A 15,279-nucleotide genomic window follows, 5' to 3' on the forward strand; every position below is an offset into this window, starting at 1 on the left:
TTATCAAGTAACAAATATGCATTTAAATGATATTTAAATTATTTAATATTATTATATTTTAGTAAGAATATAAAAAATTATTATAACTTGTTGTTAATATTTTAATATATGAAATATAAATTTTAAATATTTTTAAACAATAAATATTAATTATTTATAAAATTTAACTAGAATATATAAACTATATTTTAAATATTTAAATATAACCCTTAAATATTTGTAATTAGTATTTTTTTAAAAATTATTTTTAATTAATGATTTTAACACATTTGTAATTAAGCACCAAGAAAGAAAAAAAGGAAAGTACTATGTTATTGGAGGCGTGAAAAAGTAATTAAGCACTAAAAGTGCTTTTGGGAGAAGCTTCCCCTTTTCAAAAGTCAGAAGTGTTTTTCGAAAGTACTTCTGAAAGGTAAAAAATTTCAGCCAAAGACAGGTTGTTTAACACAGCTTTTCTTCCAAAAGTGCTTTTGGAGCTAGAAGTATTTTTTTAAGCATTGCATAAAAGGCCCTAAGCCACCCCTGCTTCTTCTTCCTTTGTTACCTCCTTCCAGCCACCGCACAATCTCTTCTTTTTCCCACTACCATCATCATCATCTTGAAAGTGAACCGAAAACAGATAAAAGAACCACACAATTTACATTACAAAATTGAGTTCTTTAAGTAGCTGTGACAATGGTGGAGATGCTTCATTTTTTATCTATTTTGTATAATAACTTAAAAGTGGGAGGGACTAAAAAAAAGATGGCAATTCAACAACATGAACAAGAAGAAACTTACCCTTCTTTCTTGCTTAATGGTCTTTACTATGAAGAAGATGATAAGAATGGTGTAGGTGAAGTTGTAGAAGAATTCTTTTAAGTGTCTGTAACAATGGCGGAGACACTTCAATTTTTTTTATCCGTTTTTGTTGTTAGAACATGATTTGTTTTGGGAAGATGAGGCTTGCCGTGAGGCGATGGAGTGGATGCTTAAAGTCAATGCTCACTATGGGTTCACCACTCTCATAACGATGCTTTTTGTTAATTATCTTGATAGGTTCTTAAGTAGCTTCTGTTTTCAAATAGATAAACCATTGGTGATTCACCTTGTTGCTATCACTTGTCTCTCTTTGGTTCCTAAAGTTGAAGAAACCCATGTTCCTTTTCTTCTAGACCTACAAGTATGTCTATCTGTTTGTTTCATTTGGAAACATAATGACATGTTTTGTTTTTATAGGTTGAATGTAACATCTTGATTTAGGGCCTAGTCGAAATTGTAGTCTCGGGACCACAAATTTAGAGTTGAATAAATTATTTTATTATTATTTTGGAGTCATTGCATGTTTATATAAGTGTGTGAAAATTTTGGTATGTTAATTTTGACGTTTGCGAGTCCAATTGCGAGAAATGAGTAAATCGTATAAAATGCAAAAGTCCTAAATTGATAGCTAAAAGTGTCAAATAGCTAGATAATAAAAATTTAAGGTCTTTAAAGGGTAATTAGACCCTATTGGGATAGCTTGACCGGCCATGGGAGGTAAAAATGTTGAAAAGTCAATATTAGGTAAGTTGATGACATAATATATGATATAATAATGCCCTAAGCCTAGCTACCATCTTTTTCTTTCATTCTTTCTTCTTTACTACCGATCTTTTAGCCATTGTTAGGGGTTTGAGCTTCAAAAATTTCAGCAACTCATTCTTCTTGCAAATAAGTGTTTTTTATGGCTTTTCTTGAATATTTTTGTACTTTTGAGACCCTTGAAGCATAAGCTTTCAAATGAGGGTACTATTTTGCAAAATGAATAAGAGTTTAAGGTTTTTCCATGAAAGGATTTTTAATTTTTGTCGATTTTTTTTAGGAAGAAAATGAGTCTTGAGTGTCTTATAACCAACTTTTGTGAAAGGTGTTATCATGAAAACACCTAAAATGACCATTTTGCACAAGTTGTAAAATAGATGTTAAATATGTGAAATAGTAAAAATTTGGAGTTTCTATAAGAGTAAAAATGGTTCGGCTAGGCTTAAGATGTGGAGAAATTCAATAAAAATTGATTTTCGGACTTAGGGGTAAAATGGTCATTTTGCAAAAGTCTAGAGGCAAATTGGTCATCTTGCCCAATTATGAATTGTAGACTGCCTAGATTGATAAAGTGACTAAATAAGTGCATTTTGCTATTATAGATCAAAAAATACCGAATGCGAACCTAGACTGGGGGAAGCCAAGCAAATCGACTAAATCGACTAGTCGCCACATTTTGTAATCCGAGGTAAGTTGTATGTAAATAATACAACTACATTGCTTATGTATGTGTTGAATTGTATTTGAATTATTATAGCATGAATTGTCTGATTTTGGAAATGAGATAATATGATGAGAATAGAGATAATAGAATTCTCGAATGAACCTCAAGAAATAAATCGGATATTCATGCCATGACATTTGGGTCACTTGTGTGAGCTAGTGTAAGACATGTCTGGGACATGCATCGGCCACATTATGAGAACCAGTGTAAGACCATGTCTGGGACATGACATCGGCATTGAGACGAGTACTAGTGTAAGACATGTCTGGGACATGCATCGGCTACAAGATGTGTCAGTGTAAGACCATGTTTGGGACATGGCATTGACACAGATATACTAGAACTTATGTAAGACCATGTCTGAGACATCACGTCAATGTCTGACCCCTTATTTGAGGATAAATGAGTATCCGATAATGTTCCATATGGTTCAACGATGAAAGTACGATTTAAAGTTAACTAGGAAAGTATAATCGTGTTGTGAGTGGTACAGGTACCTATATGGTATGTATGAAATGTAAGCTCAATATATGCTATATAATGTGTAATGAATATTGATGAGTAAGTTTTGCTTATGGCACTTGTGTATTATGATACTTGTTGATGAATGGTAAAGATATGTTGTATATTTATTTATGTGCAACTTACTAAGATTTATGCTTACTCCTTCTCCTTTTCCATTTTCTTATAGTGTCGCCTATCTAGCTCAAAGATCAACGGAAGTCAGAGATATCGATCACACTATCAATCGAAGCTTTCAGTATAATTTGATTTATATTTTTGAATATGGCATGTATAGGGCTTAGACTTTGCTATTTTTGTGTCATTGAAAACTGGCCAAATGTGTTGGCTTGGGTTGGGAACCCTTCATTTTGTATTAAGCCTTGAATGATGGCTAATATTCATTTTGATTTATATGCAAAAATGTTATTTTCATAGATGAGTAAAATAAACAAATGGAATGTTGTTTATTGTAGCTGATTTGGTTGCATGGGATAGTCTTATCTTGATTGTGGTTGCTATTATGCAAGTTGTGTAAGTAAGGGTGGCAAATAGGCTTGGTAAATAGCCTTTATTATCCACACAGGTAGACACACGGGCGTGTGTCTAGACCGTGTGTGATGCACGATTTGCCTCATGGGCATATGGTCCGGCCGTGTGTCCCCTGCACGTAAAAATTTCAAGTCAGTATGCATGATAGTAAACACATGGATAGAGACACAGCCGTGTGATATTTTAGGAATGCTGATGTCAAAAATAGAATGTTTATGTTTTTGCACACGAGCTAGGACACGGGCGTGTCATGGCCGTGTGAAGGACACGGGCCAAGCACACTAGCGTGTGCCAGGCCGTGTGAAAACCCCTGCAGGTGTGCATTTAGAATTAATTCCACACAGGTGGAGGACATGGACGTGTCCCTATATTATCTAGGCCGTGTGAGCCACATAGGCCATCAACGCGACCATGTTGAAATGGCCACATGGGCGTATTGCCCCTCTACACGGGCGTGTGCCCTATTTCAAAGTTAAATTTTCTGTAAATGGTTTAAGGACCTAGGTTGATCCCGAATAGTTTTCAATGGTTGATTTGGAGCTCGTAGGCCCATAATAAGAAGTTTTAAGTAGAAATTGAAAAAGTTCTAATTTGGATCAAGTCTCGATGACTTGGGGAATGTTTGTGTGCATAAGATTGAGTTAAGTAATGCCTCATATTTTATTCCAGCGTGGGTTACGAGTATGGTGTGTTACATTTAGTGGTATCAGAGCTAAGGTTTAGTCGGTTTTAGGACTAACCTAGCGAGAGTACGGGTCTAGCTATACATGCCATAACTGTATATTGATAGTGCGACGACTTCTGACGATTATAAATTGTATTTCTATTTAGTAAATGGATCCTGATAGAGCCGCGGTAGATGATGTGGAGAGTAACGCACTGGCTCCCGCTGAGGGGACCGCGACCAGTTTAGAACGAGCCCGTGCCTATGGGCCAAGGTAGAGGGGCTATAGAAGTCTATCTCTGAATGATGGACGCTTGGTATACGGAGTTTGTTCGTAAGAATCCGAACACTCCACCTCCCCAACCTCCTCCGATTCCTTAGTATGCCCCGGTAGCTCCGCAAGGTGCAAACTTGATTAGGAGGGAGAAGCCTTCGGTAGATAATATTAGGAAGCAAAGGGATGAGGAGTTTCGGGCTACCTTAGATGACAACCCGGAGAAAGTAGAGTTTTGGTTAGAGAATACCGTCAGGGTGTTTGATGAACTGTCATGCACGCCTAAAGAGTGCGTAAAGTGTGCAGTGTCATTCCTACGGGATTCGACTTATCATTGGAGGAATACTCTCGTGTCCGTTGTACCGAGAGAGAGGATCACTTGGGAATTCTTCTAGGAAGAATTCCAAAAAAAGTATATTAGCTAGGGATTTATAGACCAAAAGAGGAAGGAATTTTTAGAGTTAAAGCAAGGTAGTAGAACAGTGATGGAGTATGAACCAGAGTTTGTGAAACTCAGCAAATACGCGCTGGAGCACGTGCGCTCAGAAGCTGCCATGTGTAAGAGGTTCGAAGATGGTCTTAATGAAGATATCCAAGTATTTGTTGGCATCCTAGAATTAAGAGAATTTGTAGTGCTCATTGAGAGAGCATGTAAGGCAGAAGAGCTGGTGAAAGAAAGGAGGAAAGTGGCTATTGAGTCGCGAGATTCAAAGAAGAAACAGATGGGAAAGTCACATCAGTCCTCATTTAAGAGACCGAAGGAATTTGCTACTCGATCGAATACTTCAATGGGGTTTTCGAATAGAAACAAGAACCGACAAAACACAACTTCTGGAGCCCAGACCGCTTCTGTCACGAGCGTCGGTAGTGCTCAGCCGAATAGGCTAGAATGTTCACAATATGGTAAGCATCACTTCGGCGAGTGTTGGGGGAATGAAAGGGATTGTTTTAAGTGTGAACCATTAAAACATTTCGTCCGAGACTGTCTTAAAATGGAAGAGAGAGAAAAAAAGTAAGAAGCGAAGGCAAGTAGTGCTCTTTCGAGGGGTAGACCATAAAGGAACTCTGGAAGCGGGGCTACTAACAGGGGTTCGTCCAGAGATGCTGCAGTGAAGTCCGAAGGCAGAGCGCCTGCAAGGACTTATGCTATTTGTGCCCGTGAAGAGGTAGAATCTTTCGACGTGATCACGAGTACTTTTTCTATCCATAAAATATCTGTTGTTACTTTAATTGACCCAGGGTCTACCTACTCTTATTTGTATGGAATTGATACCTTGTATGAACATGATAGTAGAGTCCACAAAGTTTGTAATAAAAATGTCTAACCCTTTAGGTAAACATGTGCCGTCTAATAAATTTGATGTAATCCTTGGGATGGATTGGTTGACTTTTCATAGTGTTGTAGTGGACTGTGGGAGAAAAGTTATTGAGTTGAAATGTGAAGAAGGAAATGTTCTCCGGGTTAGGCTAGATGAATCAGATAATTTGCTTGTAATAGTATCGTTTTTTACTGTTGAGGAATATTTGAGGAAAGGATATGAGGCTTATCTCGCTTTTCTGCTGAATACTCAAGTGTCTGAGTTGAAGATAGAATCTGTACCAGTGGTTTGTGAGTTTACAGACGTGTTTCTGGAGGAATTACCCAAATTACCTCCAGTAAGGAAAATAGAGTTTGGAATCAAGTTGATACCGGGCACGACTCTATCTCTATTGTTCCTTATAGGATGGTTCCTACGGAGTTAAAGGAGTTGAAAACCCAACTACAAAAGTTAACTGACAAGAGCTTTGCGAGACCGAGCTTTTCCCCGTGGGGTGCTCTTGTGCTATTTGTAAAAAAGAAAGATGGGTCGATGAGGTTATACGTTGACTATAGACAACTCAATAAGGTAACAGTGAAGAACAAGTATCCTTTGCCAAGGATCGATGACTTATTTGATTAGTTAAAGGGAGCCACTGTATTTTTCAAGATTGACCTGAGGTCAGGATACTACCAGTTAAGAGTGAAAGAGCAAGATGTACCGAAGACTACGTTTCAGACAAGATACTAGCCTTATGAGTTCCTCGTCATGCCCTTTGGTTTGACTAATGCCCCGACGGATTTTATGAATTTGATGAATCACATTTTTTGGCCGTATTTGGATAAGTTCGTAGTGGTCTTTATCGACGACATACTGATTTACTCACGTGATGAGAGTGAACATACGAAGCATTTGAGGACTGTATTACAGACCCTGAGAGACAAAAAATTGTACACCAAGATCAGTAAGAGTGAATTCTGGCTTAGGGAGGTTGGATTTTTAGGACACATTGTGTCGGGTGATGGGATTAGAGTTGACCCAAGCAAAATCTCGGCTATTGTTTAATAAAAACCACCAAAGAATGTGACGTAAGTCTGAAGCTTTTTGGTTTTGGCCGAATGCTATAGAAGGTTTGTTCAAGGGTTTTCTATGATCGCTACTCCAATAACGAGGCTACTACAGAAGGATGTCAAATTCGAGTGGTCAGGAAAGTGCTAACAAAGTTTCGAAAAATTAAAGGTTTTGTTGACTGAAGCCCCAGTGTTAGTGCAACCGGAGTCGGGTAAGGAATTTGTAATATATAGCGACTCTTCCTTGAATAGGTTGGGGTGTGTACTCATGCAAGAAGGCAAGGTTATAACCTATGCTTCAAGACAGCTAAATCCACATGAGAAAAATTACCCGACACATGTCTAAAGTTGGCCACCATCGTGTTCGCATTGAAGATTTGGAGACACCATTTGTATGGCAAGAAATACCGAATATTTACCGATCACAAAAGCCTCAAATATTTGATGACTCAAAAGGAGTTGAATCTGCGACAATGAAGGTGGCTAGAGCTGATAAAGGATTACGAGTTGGTGATTAACTATCACCCGGGCAAGGCGAACGTCGTCGCCGAAGCCTTGAGTAGAAAATCGTTATTTACGTTGAGAACAGTGGATACCCAATTGCCTTTATTAGATGATAGTTCAATCCTAGCAGAGTTGAGAGCTAGACCGACATTTCTACAAGAGATCCGTGAGGCTCAGAAAGATGATAAGGAGTTGCAAGCTAAGAAGACTCAGTGTGAGACAGAAAATGAATCTGAGTTTTGTATTGATGTTGATGGATGTTTAATGTTCAAAAATAGAGTTTGTGTACCCAAGGGCAATGAGCTTATTCAAAAGATTCTGTGAGAGGCACATAATGGTTGTTTGTCCGTCCACCCGGGCAGTGTAAAAATGTATAACGACATGAAGAAAATGTATTGGTGGTCGGGGATGAAAAGAGATATTTTAGAGTTCGTTTCCAAGTGTCTTGTGTGTCAACAAGTGAAGGTTAAACACCAAGTACCTTCAGGTCTACTTCAGCCTATAACAGTTCCAGAGTAGAAGTGGAATCGAATTTCTATGGATTTTGTGACAGGCTTACCGGTAACCCAAAGAAAAAGGATGTTGTTTGGGTTATTGAGGATAGGTTAACAAAATTGGCACATTTTATACCAATACGTACCATCTACCCCTTGAAAGATTGGCTAACTTGTACGTTTCTGATATTGTAAGTCTACATGGAGTGCCTTTGTTGATTATTTCGGATAGAGACCCGAGATTTACCTCGAGGTTTTAGAAAAAGTTACAAGAGGCATTAGGGACAAAGTTGAGTTTTAGCATGGCATTCCATCCGTAAACTGACGGTCAGTTGGAAAGAGTGACTCAGATTTTAGAGGACATGTTACGGTGTTGCGTTCTCGAGTTTCAGGGAAGTTGGGAAAGATACTTACGATTGATTAAATTCGCCTACAACAAAAATTATCAGACAAGTCTAAAAATGGTGCCTTATGAGGCTTTATATGGGCAAAGTGTCAAACTCCCTTATATTGGACTGAACTCAGGGAGAGTCTGATTCACGGAGTCAATTTAATCAAAGAGACTGAAGAGAAAGTTAAAGTGATTCGTGATTACTTGAAGGCCGCTTTGGATAGACAGAAATCCTATGCAGATTTAAAACGTAAAGAGGTTGAATTTCAAGTGGGTGATCGAGTGTTTTTTAAAGTATCCCTGTGGAGGAAAGTCCTCAGATTTGGTAGAAGAGGCAAGTTGAGTCCTCGCTTCATAAGACCTTATGAGGTTATTGAGAGAGTAGGACTGGTTGCCTATCGTTTGGCTTTGCCACTAGAATTGAAAAAGATTCACGACATATTTCATGTATCCATGCTACGTTGGTATAAACCAGACCCTTCTCATGTGATTGCGCCAACCGAGGTTAAAATTTATCCAGACATGACTTATGGCAAAGAGCCGGTCAAGATTTTAGCTTGAGAGGTCAAACAATTGAGGAATAAGAGTATTGCACTCGTGAAAGTTCTATGGAATCGACATGGAGTTGAGGAAGCTACATTGGAACTCGAGGAGACTATGAGAGATCAGTACTTAAACTTATTCGCCAGTAAAATTTTCGGGGACGAAAATCCCTAAGGGGGGAGAAATGTAACAACCCAATTTAGGGCCTAATCGGAATAGCTATTTCAGTACTTAAACTTATTCGCCAGTAAACTTATTCACTCTTTCTTCTTTACCATTGATTTTTCAACCATTTTTAGGGGTTTGAGCTTTAAAAATTTTAGCAACTCATTCCTCTTGAAAATAAGTGATTTTTATGGCTTTGCTTGAATATTTTTGTACTTTTTAGACCCTTGAAGCATAAGCTTTCAAATGAGGGTACTATTTTGCAAAATGAATAAGAGTTTAGGGTTTTTCCATGAAAGGATTTGTAATGTTTGCTGAGTTTTTTTGTGGAAGAAAATGAGTCTTGGTTGTCTTATAACCAACTTTCGTGAAATGTGTTAGCATGAAAACACCTAAAATGACCATTTTGCACAAGTTGTAAAATAGAAGTTAGATATGTAAAATAGTAAAAATTTGGAGTTGATATAAGAGTAAAAAGGGTTCGGCTAGGCTTAAGATGTGAAGAAATTCGATAAAAATTGATTTTCGAACTTAGGGGTAAAATGGTTATTTTACAAAAGTCTAGGGGCAAATTGGTCATCTTACCCAATTATGAATTGTAGACTGCCTAGATTGATAAAGTGACTAAATAAGTACATTTTGCTATTATAGATCAAGAAATACCGAATGCGAACCTAGACTAGGAGAAAACCAAGCAAATCGACTAAATCGACTAGTCGCCACATTTTGTAATCCGAGGTAAGTTGTATGTAAATAATACAACTGCATTGCTTATGTATGTGTTGAATTGTATTTGAATTATTATAGTATGAATTGCCTGATTTTGGAAATGAGATAATATGATAAGAATAGAGATAATAGAATTCCCGAATGAACCTCAGGAAATAAATCGGATATTCATACCATGACATTTGGGTCATTTGTGTGAGATAGTGTAAGACATGTTTGGGACATGCATCGGCCATATTATGAGAGCTAGTGTAAGACCATGTCTGGGACATGGTATCGACATTGAGACGAGGGCTAGTGTAAGACATGTTTGGGACATGCATTAGGTACGAGATGTGTTAGTGTAAGACCATGTCTGGGACATGGCATTGACATAGATATACTAGAACTTGTGTAAGACCATATCTAAGACATCGCGTCAATGTCTGACCCCATATTTGAGGCTAAATGAGTATCCAATAATGTTCCATATGGTTCAACAGTGAAAGTATGATTTAAAATTAACAAGGAAAGTATAACCGTGTTGTGAGTGGTAAAGGTACCTATATGGTATGTATGAAATGTGAGCTCAATATATGCTATGTGAGGTGTAATGAATATTGATGAGTAAGTTTTGCTTATGCCACTTATGTATTATGATACTTGTTGATGAATGGTAAAGATATGTTGTATATTTATTTATGTGCAACTTACTAAGCTTTATGCTTACTCACTCTCCTTTTCCATTTTCTTATAGTGCCGCCTATCTAGTATTATGATACTTGTTGATGAATGGTAAAGATATGTTGTATATTTATTTATGTGCAACTTACTAAGCTTTATGCTTACTCACTCTCCTTTTCCATTTTCTTATAGTGCCGCCTATCTAACTTAAGGATCAACGGAAGTTAGAGATATCGATCACACTATCAATCGAAGCTTTCGGTATAGTTTGATTTATATTTTTGAATATGGCATGTATAGGGCTTAAACTTTGTTATTTTTGTGTCATTGAAACTGGCCAAATGTGTTGGCTTGGGTTGGGAACCCTTCATTTTGTATTAAGCCTTGAATAATGTCCAATATTCATTTTGATTTATATGCAAAGATATTATTTTCATAGATGAATAAAATGCACAAATGGAATGTTGTTTATTGTGGCTGATTTGGTTGCATGGGATAGTCTTATCTTGATTGTGATTGCTATTATGCAGGTTGCGTAAGTAAGGGTCGCAAATGGGCTTGGTAAATAGCCTTATATTATCCACACGGGTAGACACACGTGCTTGTGTCTAGATCATGTGTAACGCACAGTCTACTACATGGGCGTGTGGTCCGGCCGTGTGTCCCCTGTACGTAAAAATTTCAAGTCAGTATGCATGATAGTAAACACACAGGCAGAGACACGGCCGTGTGTCTCAGCCGTGTGATGGACATGGCCTAGCACACGGATGTGTGCGTTGGCCGTGTGATATAATGGGAATATTGATGTCAGAAATAGAATATCCATGTTTTTGCACACGGGCTAGGACAAGGGCGTGTCATGGCTATGTGAAAACCCCTGTAGGTGTGCATTTAGGATTAATTCCACACAGGTGGAGGACATGGGCGTCTCCCTAAATTACGTAGGCCATGTGAGCCACACGAGCCATCAACACGACCATGTTGAAATGGCCACAAGGGCGTGCTACCGCTCTACACGGGCGTGTGCCTGTTTCAAAGTTAAATTTTATATAGATGGTTTAAGGACCTGAATTGATCCCGAATAGTTTTCAATGGTCGATTTGGGGCTCATAGGCCTATAATAAGAAGTTTTAAGTAGAAATTGAAAAAGTTTTAATTTGGATCAAGTCTTGGTGACTTGGGGAACGTTTGTTTGCATGAGATCGAGTTAAGTAATGCCTCGTATTTCGCTCCGACGTGGGTTACAGGTATGAGGTGTTACATTGAAGGGAAAAAAATATGTTTTTGAGGCTAAAACCTTTCAAAGAATAGAGCTTTTGATTCTTTTAACACTGAAATGGAAAATGCATCCAATTACTCCACTTTCATTCCTTGATCGCATCATAAGAAGTCTTGGATTAAAAACTCATCTCCATCAGGAGTTTCTTAAGAGATGTGAACATCTCTTCCTTTTTGTAATCTCTAGTAAGTAAGCTTCTGTCTCAAACACGACAAAAAAAGATACCCTTTTGTGTCTTGTCTCTCATCATTTGGTCTCATTATCTGTTCATAGATTCAAGATCTTTGCAATATCTTCCTTCTGTATTGATACTGAAACAATGATGCATGTTATAGACGAAGTTGAGGTTTTTAATCCAGTTGACTGCCAAAACCAGCTTCTACCTTCTAAGTGTTCTTAAACTAAAAATGTTTGTACTTCATTAAAATAAAAACATGATTTGAAGACTTTAAATTTATATATTTTCTAGAATAGGAAAAGGTAAATGACTATTATAAGTTGATTCTTGATTTATAGACCAGACCCCAAAGCCAAAACAATGCATGTAATAGTTTTTTTTTTCTGGTCGGACACTCCCCCACCACAACCACCTTAAGAGGAACCACCAAAATCACATCCACAATGCATATCTCAACGTATAATTTCTAAAATAGTTACTCAATTCTTACCAAATCAATCGTCTTTTTTTAGATAAATAACCTGATAGAATTAAATGACCCGAATCCTTATTTAAATAAAATACAGTGGTAAAATAAAATAAAATAAAAGTAAAATCTATATATAACTACACTTCTTTTATTTTATTTTAGAATAATGGACCACCTTTTAGTGCCTTCCCATATTTTAACGATGGTGATATGCAATTTTTGAGTAAATCGGTCTTCGATGAGGAAATTAAGGTTGCACTTCTTGATATGCCCCCTTTAAAATCTCTTAGTAGTGATAGATTCCGTGTTTTTTTCTACCAAAGTCAGTGGGAACATGTTGGGGCTTCGATTTGTGAGTAGGTCAAAAGGGTCTTTTCTGGGAAACATATTGATCGAGACTTAAACAATACACTCATTGTGCTTATTCCTAAAGTAAAGAATCCAAATAGCTTCTCTTAGTTTCACCCTATTAGTCTTTGCTCAACCCTTTATAAACTGGTCATGAAAAACATAGCAAACTGGTTTAAAATAGTCTTTCCGAATATCATCGCTTTTGAGTAGGCTGGATCTGTAGCAGGCAAAAATATAACAGATAATATCATTATCACGCAAGAGGTTATCCAGTCGATGAAAAGAAAATAGAAGAATAGAAAATGAATGTCTATCAAAATTGACTTCCAGAAAGCCTATGATCTTGTGCAATGGGAGTTCATTAATGCGTCACTACAAGCTGTATGTATTCCTATTTCTCTTTGTAATGTTATTATGTCTACTATTTTGAGTTCCACTATACAGATTCTTTGGAATGGGACTCCAACATAAAAGTTCAAACTGGCAAGAGGCGTTAGACAGGGTTGTCCAGTATCTCCCTATCCATTTATACTTTGCATGGAATGGTTGAGCATTGTATTTACTCAGCTATCGATTCTAAAAGTTGGTCCCCGATTTGTTTGTCTCGTATGGGTCCACCATTGTCTCATCTTTTCTTTGCAGATGATCTGATCCTCTTTGGCTAAGCAGATGAACATCAAGCAAGGGCCATTAAAAGGGTCTTGGATAACTTTTTGTGAGTTTTTGGGACATAAGATTAATATGCAGAAGACTAATATCTTCTTTTCGAGATATGTTGACAGTGATTAAGAAACATTTTTGGCTTTCAAGAAGTGTAACACCTGTGTCCTTACTTAAAGGTGCCTTTCTTTCATGACAAATAACAAATAATACATTATGATTTGTTATGGAAAAGGTGCACAATAAACTTTCTAGTTAGGATGCTAGGAAACTCTCTTTAACAGGAGAGTCATTTGGCTTAATCGATTTTGCTCTCAGTCCCAAGTTATTTCATACAATCAATGATAATCCCTAAGGGATTATGTGATGAGATCGAGCTACTAGATAGGTAATTCATATGGGGTTCCCACAACAGTGGTAAAAAGATGGCTTTAGTGAGTTGGGATTCAATATGTCAACTTAGAGCACATAAAGGTCTTAGGCTTAGGCACTTGAAAGATCACAATACTTCTTTCATGGTGAAGTTAGCCTTTAATATTGTAACAAACTCCAATGATCTCTGGTTTCGAGTTTTAAGATCAAAATATGGAGTCCTAAGTGGTTTGTCGGAGTCTCTTTCAAGAGGGCATGACTCTTTTTTATGGCGAGCCATTATTAAGGTATGATCTCTTATTCGTGAGAACTTACTATGGTCTGTTGGCAATGGAAAATATATTAATTGTTGAATGAATCCTTGGATGCCAAATGTCGATCCCTTATACAAATAGATCCCTTCTATTTCAAACACATATATGAAATGTTCCTTTAGTGATATGGTAACAGGTGACAACTCATAGAATCTGGATTTGTTTTGCATTTGGGTTACTAAGGAGTTTATTGGTAAGATTATAGGAATTCCATCGTCTTGTCCAACTACTAGTCCGGGTAAGATCATTTGGTCGGCTACTTCTATTGGCTTTTTCTCCTTAAAAAGTGCATATAGTAAGATTCGGGAGGGAGTTTGGAATTCAAAAGAGTCTGTTTGGCAATTCCCTTAGAAGTTTCAAGGACCACAAAGTGTTGGATTTTTCATTTGGCTTGCTCTAAAGCATCGACTACTTACAAATGTAGAAAGGGTAAGGTGAATATTACGCAATGACAGTCTTTGTAAAATTTGTTGACACGATTTTGAGAAGGTGTTGTATGTCTTTATAGACTGCCTTGTTGCTAAGGACATTTGGAATAAGCTCATTCCAGTTGGAAGGCAGGCAAGATTTTACTCCGGTTCCCTATGGATGACAAAAAACCTCTAAAATAAACACTCCTTTTGTTCGAGTAGGGTTGATAGGTCTTTTCTTTTTGGGATGATTTCTTGACGCATCTGGAAAAACTGTAATATTTTATCTTCCAATATATCTCTTGGAGGACGGATGAAATTATCAAGATCTCTTATAGCTGGGCAAGACATCATATTTCTGTTTCTAATTTGTTTTCTTTCAAGCCACAAAGTCTTCCTATTAGTTCACACTTGCCAACCAATTGGGTACACCTTATTACTAATGGTTCGGTTAAGATTAAGGAGGGTTTTGCAACAGCAGGGGGTCTTGTGCAAGACTGTAGTGGAAAGTGGGTTTTTGGTTTTTGTAGATACTTGGGTAGTTGCATCGTTTTGGAAGCTGAACTTTGGGGCATCTTGGATGAGTTGAATCTTTCACTGGATTGGGATTTTGAGAACAATTCAATTCAAACTGACAATCTTAAAGTCGTTCATGCCATCTAAAAAGAAACTCTTAGAGAGCCCAAGTCAACTTTGATTAAGAGAGTACATTAGCTTTTCGGAAAATTCTGGCATTGGAATATTCAACATTTTCCTTGAGAAGCTCAAGAAAAAAATACTTTCACAGATGGCCTAATTAAGATGGTTCGTGATAGGAAAACAGGACTTCGCTTATTGGAAACTCCCCTACTGGAGGGATTAGTTTAATTTCTTTTAGTAGGCTTATTTTGTTTCACCAAAAAGAAGTATGATTTGTTTGTTCTATTATTGTTTTTATGATATCTTATAACAGTTTTTTGTGTTTGAAAGAAAAAAATTTTGTTGTGTTTTATTAGACTTAAGTTTGTATTAAATATATGATTAGTTTGTTTTATTAATGTTTTTGTGGTATCTTATATTAGTGTTTCGTATTTAAGGAAAAAGTTATTTTTTTCTGTTTTATTAGGTTTAA

General features: G+C 37.0%; 1 pseudogene; it reads left to right on the top strand.

Moving 5' to 3' along the window:
• The first annotated feature begins 744 nt into the window (after positions 1-744).
• On the top strand, positions 745-11,814 carry LOC107959455 (cyclin-D3-1-like; annotated as a pseudogene).
• Positions 11,815-15,279: the final 3,465 nt, after the last annotated feature.

This window comes from Gossypium hirsutum, chromosome A11 (genome assembly GCF_007990345.1).
Source record: "Gossypium hirsutum isolate 1008001.06 chromosome A11, Gossypium_hirsutum_v2.1, whole genome shotgun sequence".
NCBI classification, from domain to species: Eukaryota; Viridiplantae; Streptophyta; class Magnoliopsida; order Malvales; family Malvaceae; genus Gossypium; species Gossypium hirsutum.